This window comes from Mandrillus leucophaeus, unplaced genomic scaffold (genome assembly GCF_000951045.1).
Source record: "Mandrillus leucophaeus isolate KB7577 unplaced genomic scaffold, Mleu.le_1.0 Scaffold4, whole genome shotgun sequence".
NCBI lineage: Eukaryota > Metazoa > Chordata > Mammalia > Primates > Cercopithecidae > Mandrillus > Mandrillus leucophaeus.
This window is the reverse complement of record NW_012104253.1, coordinates 7,026,186-7,042,853: the sequence shown is the minus strand read 5'-3', so window position 1 is coordinate 7,042,853 and position 16,668 is coordinate 7,026,186. Positions and strand designations below refer to the sequence as shown.

Sequence of the window (16,668 nt, the reverse complement as noted above, 5' to 3'; positions counted from 1 at the left end):
AATTGAGCTATGAGAGTCAAACTGCCCTGCCCCTTGGAAGGCTTGGCTGGACTAGGATAGAAAGGGAGCACACCATTTATTTGTTCATATATATGTGTATATAAAATGTGTATATTCCCATATATTTCTTTCACGAAAGTTGGTTGTGCGTGTGTATGTGCACATACACACACACACAGACACACACACACACCACACAAATATATGCATTATTATTTTTTCAGTAATCAGCATGTTATTAACATTTTTCCTGTACCATTAAATATGTGGGGGAACAATCATTTTCTGAAAACCACCTAAACTGTAATTAATATGGAAATAACTTTAATTATTAGACATTTTCACTATTTTCATTTATTTAAATTATATATTTTGCTGCAATAAACATTCCTGTAACACTTTTTTTTTTTTTTTGGAGACAGGGTCTTGCTCTATTGCCCAGGCTGGAGTGCAGTGGTGCAATCTTGACTCACTGCAACCTCCACCTCCAGGGTTCAAGTGATTCTCTTGCCTCAGCCTCCCAAGTAGCTGGGATTATAGGCACCTGCCACCAAGCACAGATAATTTTTTGGTATTTTTAGTAGAGACAGAGTTTCACCATGTTGGGCAGGCTGGTTTCGAACTCCTTACCTCAAATGATTCGTCCACCTCGGCCTCCTATAGTGTTAGGATTACAGGTGTGAGCCACTGTGCCTGGCCGTGTAACTATATTTTTAACTAAACATTTGAGTTTTTGTTGTAAATACCTTCATAGGAATAAAATTACTGAGAAAAAAATGAATAAATATTTTAAGCTTCTTAAACATACTACCTCCGGGGGCTTAATTGTGCTTTTTGCATCAGTGAATATTTCTACTGATTACTGCAAGATGCCAGCATGCAAGCTCAAAGGGAGGATCCCCTTCCTCATGGAGTCCAGAGTCCAGTAAACCTCCCAACATTGGTGAATAAAGGCTCCTGTCTCACCACGCCTCTCCAAAGTAACCAAGAACAAAGTACCAACTCCTTATTGTTTTAACTTTCTGGTTTGTATCACTGTAACCTCACATGGTAGAAGGGGGAGGGATCTCACCTTGAAAACCATTTTGAAGTCTAAGATTACTCACCTTTTTTTCTTTTATAAATAATCTGTTCACCCTATTACCATATCCATAATTTTGTGAAATAATTTTTCAAATGCTGATGAATCAATGAATGGATTTTATTTATTTGACCTTTTATATAGGCTTTTATTATTATTATTTTTTGCAATGGAGTCTTGCTCTGTTGCCCAGGCTGGACTGTAGTCGTACAATCTTGGCTCACTGCAACCTCTGCCTACTGGGTTCAAGTGATTCTCCTGCCTCAGCCTCCTAAGTAGCTGGGATTACAGGCATATGTCACAATGTCTGTCTAATTTTTGTACTTTTAGTAGAGATGCAGTTTCACCAAGTTGGCCAGGCTAGTCTTGAACTCCTGACCTCAGGTAATCCGCCCACCTCGGCCTCCCAAAATGCTGGGATTACAGGCAAAAGTCACTGCAACTTGCCTTTATATGCTTGTTAATTCAAGTTGTATATTTATGCATTCTGCCCATTTTTTTTTAGATATTCATGTGTGTGTTTAATTTGTTGGATATTTTTGTGTCTAAAGGCTATTAATGTTCTTCCTGATATTTGTAGCAAACATTCTTTTTTTTTTTTTTTGCATTGCATTTTAAATTTTTTTGATGATGGCATTCAATAGAGAAAGTTTTAAACTTTTATCTGGTCAGGTGTACTGACCAGTTTTGTGAAGGGTTTTTTCTTAGTCCATTTGGGCTGCTACAACAAAACGTCATGAACTTATAAACAAAATTAATTCATTTCTTACCATTTTGGAGGCTGAGAAGTCCAAGATCAAGACTCAGACAGATTTGGAGTCTTGAAGGGCTCTCTTCCTAGTTCACAGACGGCCACCTCACTGTAACCTTACATGGTGGGAAAGTGAGAGATCTCTCTAGGGTCTCTTTTAAAAGGACACGAATCCCATTCGTGATGGTGGAGTCCTCAGGGCCCAATCACTTTCTAAGGGCCCAACTTCCTAATACCATCACTTTGAGAGTGAGGATATCGACATGTGAATTTTGCAATGGCACAAACATTGAGATCATAGCAGGTTATACCACATATTTTACATTTAGGGAGTCTTTTTACTGGCCCAGAATTTTTATTTCAGTATTCATTCATGTTTTCCAGAAGTCCTTCTATTGATTTATTTTAACTTTAATTGAAATATCACCTACTTTAGGTAGCAGTTTTCCTTTGTGTAATATAATATAAAACCGACATTTCTTGAGGCATAATAGTAAAGATGTTAACATTTTTCATTTCTTTTTGGATGTTGTATTTGTGCTTCTTCTGAATGTGATGTGTGCTAAGATAGCTCATGTAACCCAGTTTTGACCAGGCTGCTGATCTTGTGTCTGGTTAATTTATTGAACCTGCTTAAAGCTATACATATTTTCTTTCAGTTAACTATGTAAGATATTCTAGATATATTGCCTACTGATTCATAATATTAATGGTAATGGATGATCAAAGAGTACTCTTCTTTGTATAACTTGAATTTATTTTTTCCTGTCTTATAAAATATCTGGAATGTACAAAACAATGCCAAGGATGAATGTTTGGGACTGGAGCCCTTGTCTTTGTCCTAACTTGAATGGGAATGTATCTGGGACACAAGCATTACATATTATACAAACTTTTGTTTAAATGCTTCAAAATATACACATTTTAAGAAATGGATATTGAATTTATAAAATTTATTTTGGCTTCTACAAAGATGGAATCATTTATATACTTCATTTCAACTTTGACATCTTAATGTGATGTGATGAATTAATTGATTGCTAATATTAAGACTTCCTTATATTCTTAATAAGATACCTGGGATTCTCTTAATATGTATGTGAATTCATGTAACTAGTATTTGATTTAGGATATTGCCTGTGCTCTCATGAGTAATTTAGATACGTGGTTTTCTTTTTTGTCCCATCCATTGCTAGCTTTTGATATGGGTGTAAAGTGTCTTTATAATATGAATGAAAGATTTTTACATTATTATGTGTGCTCTGGATTAAATCATAGGTAATAATAATTATCTATTACTCGAAGTCATAAAGAACTAGCAAAATTACTTGGCCTAGGAGTCTTTTGGGTATATAATTATGTTAAAGATTTTGTTTCCCATATTTTCCCCATGGCTATAGGTTTACAAAAGCTTTCTAATTCTTCTTGCACTAACTTTTGTTATTTCAACTTTCCAGAATTTTCCAATTCTGGAACCAAAGAACAGAATCTACACAGCAAAAATTTAAACAGTAAATAGAAAATTCATTTATCTCATTATGTTTTCTATATATATGTCTTTATGTAGGACTGTGCATCTGTATTTTTGTAATTTATAAACTTACATTGTATCTAATTTCCCACAACCAATTTGCATATTTTTTTGTGACATTATTAATTTGGATTTAATAGTGGTTTATTTATTGTGTTGCATATTTCTAAATACCAGCTCCTATATTTATTTATTAACAGTGTTTTCTTGGTCTATAATTAATTTATATATGATTTAACCGCATTTAGTTTTTAGTTTCCTTTGTTCATAGATTTATTTTGCTCTTCTTGAGATGGTTTGTTTGTAAGCTATATACTTTGTTTTAATATGATATTTTAATTTTTCAATTGTAATTTTTGTTACTGTACTTACTGAACTGATTTGGACTTAATACTTATGTTTAGTATTTAGTAGCTGTGATCTACACTTATTGCTATTTGTCCTGAACCATGCTTTCCCTTTTCTTGAATTGTTTGTTTTGATTAATTACTCAGTCATTTCAAGTATATCTGCAGATCCCATTTTTTAACATGAGTATAGTGGCAGTATACTTCTTTTATTTTTGCATAGCTGAGTGTCTTTCTTTTTCCTTTACAAATCATCCTTTGGGTGTAAAATTATTGAGTGATTTTCTTCTCAAAACTCATTAGACTCTCTTTCACTTTGCTCTCGATATGAAAAATTTTGAAGTCTGAGATTACCCACTTTTTTTCTTTTGTAAATAATCTGTTCATCCTACTGCCATTCTCACAATTTTTTAAAATAGTTTTTCCCAGAGATTCAAAATTCTTTTCAGAATGGAGTTTCTTTAGAAAATGGTTGTTTGGAATAATTTGAGCCCTTCTGAGGAACAAACTCAGATATTTTCAGCTCTGAATTCTTCTTGATATATTTGATTAGCCACTTACTCTGTTGACCCTGGTCATGTCCTCTGAAATGTCAGCTCTCTTCACACACTGCCTCTTTACCCTGTGTCTTCCATATCTTCATCTTCTCTCACATAAGTTGTATCTCTGTGTCTTCTTTCTCTGAATCAAGCATCAGGAAACATTTTCTGTGAAAGGTTAAATAAAAAATGTTTTCAGCTTTCTAGGGCATAAGTCTCTGATACAATTACTCAGCTCAGTCTTTGAAATACAAAAAACAATGCATAAATAAATAAGTGTAGCTGTGTTCCAATAAAACTTTATTTACAAAAACAAGTGGTGGGCCAGATTAAGCTTATGGACCGTAGTTTTCTGACTTTTGCTCTAAATACCTGGAAGCCTTCTTGTTTGCTTTCTATTTACTGATTTAATTTTCTGCTGTGTAGACTCTGTTCTTTGTTTTTTCTAGACCAGTACCATGCGAAGATTGAGTGTGCAGGCTCAGGCAGCTTGAGCTACGATCTCAGCTGTTCCGTTTAGTAGTTTTTTGAGTTAGGCAAGATATTTAACTGCTCTGTGTATCTCAGTCTCCTTATCAAAAAGCCAATGTGGACACTTGTTCCAAGATTTGACTGAGCTAATAGATGTAAAGTGCATAGAACAATGTCTGAGGCAGTGTAAGCTCCTGGTAAGTATTAGCTATTATTGATTCTTTCATAATTTCTTTCAGATCCCTTCCTAGATTTCAGGCTTCGTTTGAACCTGCTGTGTTAAAAATAGTTTATTTCTTATTACGCCTTATTTTTTATGTATTTTATTTTATTTTAGAAAGAACACAAAGCAAATACGTCATAAAATGTTTTCAGTTTTTGACAACAAATCCCTTTCTCAGGTATGCTCTTCATCTATGTGTTTATAATGCTGGTTCCCATTTTTATGCTTTCTTTGGGCATGGTTTGCTTTTTTTATGTTTAGTATTATTTAAATAAGGATTGAGTTTCCCCTCACTATTATTTTTACTATTTTCAAAATAATCTTCTTGGATTTTAATCCAGAGGCCACACTGAAACGCAAAGTGTGTTGACGAATTCCAGGTATAATGCAGGTAAATGATCCTCTCAGGCTCTGGCCTCAATTCAGTCTTCGTGGATAAAACTTGGCCCTGGTATTATTTGAGAAATCTATGACTCTTTTTATTTGAATTACACTGTGTCAAATTCATTGCTCCCAGTGCTTGTCTTGAAGTTTTCTTGAGTTTGTGCTTTCCTTATGTCTTAGCATGCACAGTCCTCTTAGCTTTGATTCCTACTCCTGTTCATTAATTGGCAGTGAGGAGTTTTAGCCTTCTAAATGGCTGCAGAAGAGGAAGGTATCAACAAGCAGACATGAAACTGGGGGTAGTTCTGCAGGTTAAAAAAGTACCCAAGGCTGGGTGCAGTGGCTCATGCCTATAAATCTAGCACTTTAGGAGGCTGAGGGGGGCGGATCCCTTGAGTACAGGAGTTTGAGATCATCTCGGGCAATGTGGCAAAACTCTACCTCTAAAAAAATACAAAAATTAGCCGGGCATGGTGGCACTGGCACCTGCCTATGGTCCCAGCTATTCGGGAGGCTGAGGTGGGAAGGTGGGAGGATCACTCGAGCCTGGGAGGTGGAGGTTGCAGTGAGCCAAGATGGTGCCACTGAACTCAAGCCTGGGTGACAGAGTGAGACCCTGTCTCCAAAAAAAAAAAAATAAATAAAAATAAATAAAAAATAAAATAAAATAAAGGTACTCAAAAGGGTAGGCGTTATCACCAGGACTTACAATCAGTGGTTCAGTCACCAAGGTACTAAAGGGATCTGCAGATTGTATAGTTGGAAATTTTCTCCTATCTTCTTCCACTAGTCAAGTTGCTTTGCATCAGAATTCACTCATGAGTCACTGACAATCCTTTCTTGGTCACCTCTAAAATAGAGAGTGGGGACTTTATCTTTGAGATGGCTTTGCTTCCAGTGGCCATAATTGTTTTGGTATTTTAGTGTTTATGTATGTTTCAACAGCACAGAGGGACAAGCTAACTCAGGCAGAACTTCATGGCCTCCAGCAAATTCCCAGTACGTGATTCTTGGTAAGACAAAATTGAATGGAGAGAACATGTGCTTTGGAATCAAGCACATTTAGCAGGTTATGAGGCTGATTCTGTCAGTTCACTGCATGACTTTGAGCAAATCATCCATCTCTTTAAACTTGATTCATCTTCAGTATAAAAGTTGGGATCACAGTATCTACACTGGAGCTGTTGTAAATATTTAATACAATCTAATAGTAAAGGTCCAAGCAGAGATGCTCATTAAACATTGTCAGTATTGTTCCTTTTGCCATACACTGGTATCTACAGAGAGAGGAAACCTTCATTTCTTTTTTTTTTTTGAAGTCTATAGAAGTTGTGGTATAAAGATTATTTATAGTATAAAAGACTCATTTGTCCATCTGTAAGCATCAATATGAGCAAAAATACATTAGACTAAACCCTATAGAATTACTGGTAATTGATATTTTGACCACTAGCAATGGTAATGCCATATGGTTCAAATAAATGTAAGCAATTCATGTTTATCTATGTGTTTCTATAATTGTTTTATTGAATGAATAAAGTGGCATAATTCACTTAAAAATCCAGAACATACAGTTATGCTAAACCTTAGGTTTCCATGTAAGTAGGATGTGTGAGAATTTCTTTGAATGCAATGGGACCCAGAATGAATGAGTAATTCCTCTGAAATGAAGCTTCAGGAATAAATCTGGGAGTCTGTGGCTAAATGGACAAAATACACCCTGTGTTTGAATTCAGACTCCTCTACATATGTGGATGAATGGTACTGGGCACATTCCTTACCCTCACTGAGCCTCCGAGTCCTCATTCGTTCATTAAATGCTGCCACTTAGGCTTGCTTTAAGGATTAATTGAGACAAAATATTTTAAGCTCTAGTTCAGTGTCTGATCTGTAGCAGGGGCTTAGTAAAGGGCTATGACGCTACAGCACATTTTCTGGGTCCCTGTAATGGCAGAGACTTTGTAGAGAAAGAGGAGCAGGTATTTCGGTGTCTTTAGAAACCACCCATAAGGTGAGAAAAAACATTGGTTCCTGGCGCAGGAGAATTGAAAGAGTTCTTTCCAGGCCTCCCAGTGATAGACGAGGCCACAACGCTGTGAAAACTGTCCATTCTAAAGGGTAGGATTGAGGTGTGAGGCAGACAACTTGTAAGGCGGTTCCCAAGATCTCTGCCTCCTGGTATTCGCATCCTTGTGTGAGCACCTCTTTTGAACCTGGGCTGGACCTAGTGACCCACTTCTAGTGAACGGGATATGTGAAAAGGGAAGGGATATCATTTCTGATATTAGTTTATGAAAGATATGACTTCTGTCCCGAGAGCAGCCTGTCTCCTACTGTTTCCTCGCTTGGTTACAAGAATGAATCAAGCTGTCCTGTTGGGACATGCCCTATGGAGAAAGCCATAGGACAAGCAAATGGGGATGACTCCCAGCCAGTGAAGAACTGAGACCTTTAGTCCAGCAGTCCTTGTGGAGCTGATTCCTGCCGGCAACCACGTGAGTATGCTCAGAAGCAGATTCGGTTCTCAGGTAAGCCTTAGATGCCTGCAGCCCTTGAAAGCACCTAGGCTACCTTCTGCAAGAGACCCTGAAACTGAAGACTCAGTTAAGCTGTGCCCAAATATTCCTCACCTATGAGACTGTGGGGCAGTACATACTCATTGCTTTCATTCAACCAGTATGCTTAGGGAAAATTTATGTGGCAACAAATGGCATGAGGTATGTGTGGAAACAGTTACAATCCTTTCGTGTTGCTGTGGAGGTCCAGGGTACCTGCTGTAGAGGCAGTCAGCACACAGTGTGGCTCTAAGATCTTCTTGCCTGGCTAACAGCTGGTGGAGGTGGAGAAAGGGGATCTCGCTGGGGTGGATGTTCCTGGGACCTGGACGTTAAGATCGGGCATATAAATAAATAAGAGAAGATCAATGCTGACAGTCATAGGGAGCTTTGCAGCATCATTTCCACCAAGATGGACCTGAAACTTCTCTTCTATGGGATACATGCTTGGAAAACCACCGCTGTGGAGCAAGAAGACGGCAATAGAAACATTTCTTGGAAGTGGTGCCTCCCAAAGCCTCATTTTCTCAAGTCAAGCTAAGTCCCTGCACCTTCTGGTTTGTCTCCGCCTTTCTCTTCTGAAGAGCAGGCTGCACAGGCATGGCCCGCCCCCAGCAGGCAGACATGCCTCATTCCTCAGTCCTGCCCTGTTACCATTTTTGTTGTGCATCTTGTGCTAAATTTACTTCTTAACTGGAAAGCCGCCTCAAGGGCAGGGTGGCGCGGTGGAGAGGGCAGGGGCTCTACGTCTGACCTGTCTGACATCTGATCTTGGCCCTACTGGCTACTTGCTGGGCAGTCTTGGCGAATTTGTTTAATCTTTTTGAGCTCTGGGCTCATCAGCAAGAAAAAGGGAATGATCATATGTACTTTACAGGGCGGTTCTGAAAATTAAGCCAGACAAAGTGCTTGGCACGAGAGCTTGGGACGCACTGACAGCAGTGTGGTTGGAGCTCGTGTCTGTGTTATTTTTCTGATAGTCTCCATGCAGGGCCGCAGCAGGACTCACTTGGTTGGGGTCACTTACGCTCTGCCCTGGCTGGCAAACATTGCACTTGTAGGTGCCCTCCTTAGAGCTCTCCAGCCCCAGGACAGACTTGGGGGGACATCAGGCAGGAGGACTGTGCTGGGATGTGACCCACTGGGAGGCATCCATGTGTGACAGAGCCAGAGGCAGCACCTGGGCAGTGACACCAGTGCCTGGGGACGTGGTTTGCCTGGGAGTCAGGTGGGGCTGGCCCTCCTCCTGGTGGGTGCTCTGTGCCTGAGGCAGAGCTGGGCTGCAGGGAGTGGGGGCTCCTCATTCTGTTACCGCCACTTACAGGGCTGGAGAGCTGTGTCTGGAATCTCTGAATCACAGCCTCCTTGGGTTCTTCCGAAGGCACATTGCACCTTCTAGAAGGGTATGACTCAGAAGGAAAGAGAAAAACCTCCACTGGAGAGAGGAAATGGCTGCAGTGTTTACTTTATTTGAAAACAGCACATGCTTTTATTAAGACATAAATGCCAGTGATGGATTCTGCTCTTGGCGCATCGCCGTGCTCCCCAGCCCTGAGGTGACATGGCTGGGAGATGTTAGCCCCTACGGAGAAAATATTTACCTTGCTGAGCTATCATGAGACACAGTAAGTGAGCAGAGGGCAGCAGGTCCCTTCGACCACCTCATTCCAGGGAAAATAAACAGGGCCCCTGGAGCAGTCACTAAGAGAGGGGAGCAAGTATCTGCTTTCTGCAGTAGAATCTCTGAAAATTTGGATAACGTTAATTGTGCCACCGTGGTAGCAGTGCAAGAAATTCCTGTTCATCCCACTGCAATGATGATTAAGGTAGCAAACACCCAGTCGGGGAAGTCAGGCTCCGGCCCTGGAGAATAGTTGAGGATCGCCTGTAGCATATTGTTCCACTCTGCTGGCATCCTAACTAGACAGCTTTAGTTTTAGCATAAAATCCATATTCCAGACCTTTATGGAGCAGAGAGGCAAACTCCAATGCTGCCGTTGCAAGCATCAAACAGCATTAAAATGAATTAAGGAGATTAAAGACTCTCGATGCTGTCGGGGCTCTTCTCCATCCCCTCTGTTTTCTCCAAGGAGCTGTTTTAAAGGCGTGGGGGCAAATTGGAAGAAGGGAGTGGGAAAAATGCAAACCAATCATGCTAACCTCGCTCTGGAATCAAAGTCTGACTCTATACCACGCATGGCTTTAATTGGGAGAGAGGTCTTTTAGAGACACTCTGGGTGGGTGCAGAGATCAGTCTGGAGTTTCACAGTACGGCTTCTTCCAAGGTCGGAGCGTGTGTCCAGGGCCATCCCCGCTTCTTGGTGGACAGGAAGACATCTTCGGTCCGGTGGTGTGACAAAAAACCCAAAGAGGGCGTCAGATGTGTGCACTCTGGTGTTTAGAATTTAAGTAAAATCTGTAATTTTCCCCCTGCATTTCCTTAGAGAAATTAGCTATTCTATTCACTGCATAAATTTTCAGGTTTTGCTAGCACGACACTCAGGGTGTTGAATTTTTTATGACAAAAATGCTGTAATAATTGTTGAACAGATGTAAGTGTTGGAGACTCGGCTCTGGCAGACCTCACGAAACCTCGATTAGCAATTTAACCCTGTCCTCCCTCCTGTCCGCACGCCGGGGGAAGAAGAGTTGCAGTTTTGAATGGCTTCACTGGGATGTGCACAAAGGCAGAGAAAGAGTTTTCTGGAGAGCAGGGGAAGTCCTTTAACGAGCTCGTCTGCCCAGCCAGAGAAGGAAGAACTCGGTGCAGTCTAACCCTGAAATTACCACATTACCAAGTTGTCTAGCTGGGTGATTAATAAACTAATTGACACGGGGGACACTTGTCACTGGGGAAGCAGCTCCCGAGCCAAAGCGAGGAGCAACTACACAGCGTCTCCCGGGGAGCCGGGAAGTGACAGTCTACACCCGCTTCCGGGCTCCCCGTGACATAGGCCAGCCGGGCCTCCATTTACACCTCAAAGCAAAGTCACAGAGGGATCCACCCCTTTCCTGGCTGCCTACACAGAAAGCAGCCATGGGGGACTTGCCGAGGACTTTGTCCACCAAGTGATGAAAGCATGCAAATGCCTCCGAATCAAAGGTAAATCAAAAGAAAATGGCAGCCCGCAAGAGGAGGCGGCGGTGACAGCCCGTCAGCCGTGGAGCCACCCGACAGGCCTGGTGGCAGTGTGGAGGCTGCCAAGAGAACCGCCTGAGGAGGCTGCCGCCAAGACAGATGTCACGACGAGGAGGGCGCGCTTCCGTCGCTTTCGGCGGGGCCTGATGGAGCAGGAAGTGGTACTACAAGTGCCACTTAAGAGAATAATAATACTAATAAAACTGGGAGTTGTGAAGGGGGAGAGGTGGGGAGGAAAGGCTGGTGACAGAGAGAGAGAGAAGAGGGAAAAGGCATGTCACAATGTTTGGTAAAGGAGGAACTGAATTGATGGCCATCCTGAAGTTGGTGTGTGTGTGCACACGTGCGTCCTTTAGCCGGCTGGCTTTCCCTCGGCGCTTACAGCATCTTCAGAGGCATTGTGCTGGTGGAGACGTGGGGTTCTGGTGACAGCTGTGCCTTTGCAAGAGAGGAGAGGTGACCACAAGGCCACAGAGGTCCTCTGGTTTTTAGAGCCCTCTTTTCTGCCTTTCCTGGAAATTGAATTTTGGTTTCCTGCCAAGAGTGGGTTGCCCATTATACAAAGCAAACTCCTGCTTGGGGCATCGCAGAGCTGCAGAGATGGAGGGAGACAGAGGCAGGTGAGGAGAGCCTCAATGCCTGATTTTCGCTGTGTCTGCCTCTGTGGTGTTTGTGGATGGGTCGTGAGCTTCAGCCCAGGAGCCCACGATATTTGGACCTTAAGTACTAAAAATAATCTGCTCCCCTTTTCATGGATATTTTAAATTAAAATTAATACATAACTGGACAGGTATAGTGGTTCATGCCTGTAATTTCAGCACTTTGGGAGGCCGAGACAGGAGGATTGCTTGAGCCCAGGAGTTTGAGACTCACATGAGCAACGTGACAAGATCCCATCTCTACAAAAATAAGACATTTAAAAAATTAGCTAGGCATGTTGGCATGTGCCTGTGGCCCCAGCTACTTTGGAGGCTGAAGTAGGGAGGATCTCTCGAACCTAGGAGGTTGAGGCTGCAGTGAGCAGCGATCCTACCACTGCACTCCAGTCTGAATGACAGGGTGAGACCCTGACTCAAAAGAAAAATGTGAGTGTGTGTGTATAATAATATTTATAATAATATTATTATAATAGTTAATTATATATATTTATATATAATAGTTAATTATAAATAATATATTTATAATTATATTATAATAGTTAATAGTTATAATAATTAATAATAATAATTATTACACACACACACACACACACACATATATATATAGACATTACAGCAAGAATGTCCAACATAATAGCTCTTATGTGGTTTTTATATGTCAAGTTTTTCTAAAAATTGCTGCTGACTTTGGGGTGAGACTTCTTCTATTTTGCTTGTGCTCTGAGCAGGTGTTTGGGCTGCATGTTGGGAAATCCAATCCCAGAAATTGTGTAAAAAATAAACTATGTTTTTTCAATTCTAAGACAATTAACTTTTGTCTAGGAAGTGATTGCAGATAGGTTCTTAGCCATAAATGTATAAAATTGTCATAAACCACAACATATTGGTTTGACCATAAGAAATTCACTTTTCTAAATGTCCCCCCTCCCCCAAAAAGCATTTGGGAATAATGCGGGCAGTAAAACAGTCTAAAGATGTAATATCCAAGTGCCTTGGAGGTGAAAGACCTTACACTTTATCTTATTCTCACCATTCCTACCCCAACCTGCATTTTATAGGCAGGAGAGTTGCTGGTTTTATAGTGTAGGAACAGTTTTAGTGCCTCTACCATTATCCCATTTTTGCAAATACTTCCAGAGGAAGTCATTTTGAGATTGCTGAAATTCTCATAGGTGTAACTATGTGATAAGTCCTTCAGGGCAGAGAGAAGGTGGGTGGAATTAGCCCAGCCTGGTGAAGTGTGAACAGGATGCCCATGGGTGAGAATCTGTCCTGGGTCCAAATAAAGCCTTCACAGGTGGATGTGTGACCCTTAGCATCTCCAAGGCTGAATAATAACCCTCCCTACAGCAGCATGGCCAGTGTTAAAATGAACAGAAAGTTTACATTGCAGTAGGTGATGCTGGAAGGGCTTTATCGATATGTGCTGTACTGAGCATCATAAAGCAATCAGGTGCTAGTGACTGAAACCCTGGGATGGGCTCTATTTATAATTTATTGTTCACTTAATTTAAGTGTAATTATATATATAATATATATATATATAATATATATGCAATATTTTAAAAATATATATATATATTTTTTGACAGAGTTTTGCTCTTGTCACCCAGGCTGGAATTCAGTGGTGTGATCTCTCCTCACTGTAACCTCTGCCTCCTGGGTTCAAGCAGTTCTCATGCCTCAGCCTCCCTAGTAGCTGGGATTACAGGGACCTGCCACCATGCCCGGCTAATTTTTGTATTTTTAGTAGAGATGGGGTTTCACAATGTTGGCCAGGCTAGTCTTGAACTCCTGACCTCAGGCGATCCACCCACTTTGGCCTCTCAAAGTGCTGGGATTATAGGCATGAACCACCGTGCCCGGCCGATAAATTTCAAAGTCTAAATAAAATGCAGTGGGAGTCTGACATTCACTTTTAAGACCATTTCACTGAAAGTTACCATCTAAGGGGATCATCTCTGTTGTGGTTCAACCCAGATGGTCCAGATGTTTCTTTCTTTTTCATCAGTGATCTGCAAGTTCTCTTCACAGTAGCACTTTTGTTTTATTTTTAGTACACGGTACATTAGTCTATCATTGGATAAGCATTTTTTTCTTGCAGCAAGTTCCTTATTCCAAAGAGCAAAATGACCTCAATCTTTAATTCAGAATTTAAGCACTTTCCTCCTCAAATATCTGTAAAAAAGATTGCCTTCTTCCAATTCTCTGTTCAAATTCATCACGTTCACTTTTAGGTTACCATTATTTTATTTAATGTAGCTGAAACATTTCAATCTGATTCCATATTAATATTTCCCTTTTTCAGATGAGGAAAACAAAAGCTCAGAAACTATCTTGGAGTCAGAAAGTAAGAAAGAGCTTAGAAAGGCTTAACATTTTCCATGCTCCTGCCTGGCTTCAGAGCTCATGCTCTCTGCCTTACCGTGGCAGGTGAAAGATGACCCCAAATTCTTAGGTACATCACCTGCCAAAAGACCCCTCCTATGGATTCTGTGACTACTTCAATGAGAAGAATAGGGCAGAAAAGATGCTGAGAACTTAAAATCTGACAGTGTCCACTTCCTGTCTTTGAAAACTTTCTGTTAAAGGCCTGAGCCACGTATGAAGTCTGAATCTTCCCACCATGCTAGAGAAGCCACATGTTATTGTTCTGGTCAACAATCCCAGCTTACCCAACCAGATAGTGTATCATGCATATGAATAAAGCATTCTTAGATTCTTCAGTCTAGCCCTTCACCAGCAGAACACCACTCTTGGCATCATGTGGGGCAGAAGGACCACCCAGCTGAGCCTTATCCAAATTCCTGACCACAAAATCATAAGGTATGATTGCTATTTTAAGCCAAAAGTTTTGAGATAGTTTGTTAAGCAGAAATAGCTATTGATCGATTATAATGAATAATTGATTATAATTACAAAATACCAGTACCATGTTGGAATTGTCTGCTCCATGCTTTACTCTGAGTAGCTTTTGAACATCTCTGCAAAATCACAACCGCAGCTCTTTACATTGTGTTGATCTATACTTAGACTCTCTATCCATATCCTTTGTTTTGCTGCCAACAATTCTTGAGTGGACTGGAAAGAATTCACTGTCTCTGACTCTTTGGTTGCAAGATTAACTTTCAGGCTTCTGGTTTTAGCAACATGGCAGACTGAACCAGTAAGCATCACCTTCCTCATACAAATACACAAAAATACTAGAGAAGTATAAATTTTAAAATGAACACATAAACTCAAAGAAAGGGAATGCTTAGGTACTTGAAATGAAAGTTCAGTTTGCCGATACTATATTGTCCTTCAGAGCTGTTGATTATAGGCCTTTGGGTCTGAAATTTCTTGCCTACATAAAGACAGGAAATGCCGCTTTGAATCTGTATATGGTGGGAACCAGAACTGAACCCCCAGCATGAGATATGCACCTTTAAAAGATCTGATAGACTAAGAGAAACAGTGAGAAAGCTTGTCTTGTAGCTTGGTTTCTGGGTAGGAAAAAAATGTCTCTCATGAGAAATCAAAGTTACAAGCTCATGTAGTGCAAGGTGGGAGAGTTCAAGCTTACATTGCCTTTGTGATGTGAGAATCGAAGTCAAAAACACTAGACACAGGTCTACGGTCCCTGTAGAAAGACATGCAAAATATATATATATTTTTAGGAACACATTCTCAAACTTGGGCCACATGGAATTCTCATAGGTTTAAAGACAGAGCAAAACCAAACCAAAGCTCTTTCATAGACAAACTCAATAAAAAATCATGAAATTGCACTAGGAAAGAAGACACTGAATAGGGAGTTAGACACAGCAAGCTGAGGAATGGACACCTCAAGAAGTAGAACTAACAGAATACTTGGAAAGGGATGGCAACATAAGTATATTTATATATGTAGAAGGATTTAAGCAGAAGAGTTAGAAAAAATAGGACACAAAGAATTAAAAAGTAGAAGATGAATTTTCAGGTTGATCCAAGATAAAAAGTAGATCCCTGTATTAAAAAGTCCATGGGTACCATTAGTACTTCTGAACACAATGATTGAAACCTTGTGATTGCTCCAGGCTGGAATTTTATTCTACAGTCCTGTAAAGTACAGATCATTGGATAAAGGGAGAAAATATTCCTTCCAAAGAGAGAATGACCTCTTTCATATAGCTGAATGGAGCAACATGTTTAGCCAAGTTCATGTCCAAGGGAGGAGAACCTTCAGCTTGCACCAAGTCCTGGCCATTGGAGAAGCCGTGAGACTAGACCTTGTGTAAAGCAGCTGACTCTGCCATGAGGGAAATGCCCTTTTGTTTACTGAGCTTCTCCCACCCATGCCTTGCTTTACTTCCCTCTAAAAGCCTGAGATACTGGGAATAAGAGTCTCAGCCTCCAAGAAAGGGAGAACACATCAAGAGAGTTTGGATTTCTGGGGTAATCAAGTCCACTTGATTCATTAGCCTAAGTGCTCAAGTAAATTTCAAATCACAGTGTCATGTATCATTGTCCACGTCCTTCCTCCAAACACTCCCCACCTCCCACCCAAGGGCCCATGTAACTTGCTATCGAGAACCTTTGATTTCTTAGGTATTTGTGTGGTAGGGTTTTGTTGTCTCTCCTGAAGAAAATGGTGGCAATTTGTACTCAGCTGTGAAATAAAGGAAATCATGACATATCTTCACAGCAGATTTCCTATTTGATCGTTCTAGCCTATTTTCAATATCCACAACCTGCTGCAACCTAGGAAAATCGACTTCCTCCACTGCCATCCCATTCCCCAACCCCAGAGCTAGAATCCAGGTGAAACAGTGAGGTAGGGAAGCCCTCAGGATGGAATATGGCAGGTGGGGGCCTGCCTCAGGCCACCATTCTCAACATTGGCTGCACACCAACTTTCAACATCCCAAAGCCCGGGCCTCACTCAGACCAATGAAATGAGAATCCCTGAGGGTAGAAAAGGGATTGGGATGCAAGATAAAATACACAGTTTGGGTCATACTTACACT

General features: G+C 40.7%; 1 long non-coding RNA gene across 1 annotated transcript; it reads left to right on the top strand.

The window, feature by feature from the left end:
• The first annotated feature begins 10,873 nt into the window (after positions 1–10,873).
• LOC105547893 lies at positions 10,874–16,337 on the top strand. The gene is made up of 3 exons (XR_001007305.1): positions 10,874–10,985; positions 13,989–14,506; positions 15,810–16,337. It is a non-coding gene; the product is annotated as an uncharacterized LOC105547893 (long non-coding RNA).
• The last annotated feature ends 331 nt before the right edge of the window (positions 16,338–16,668 follow it).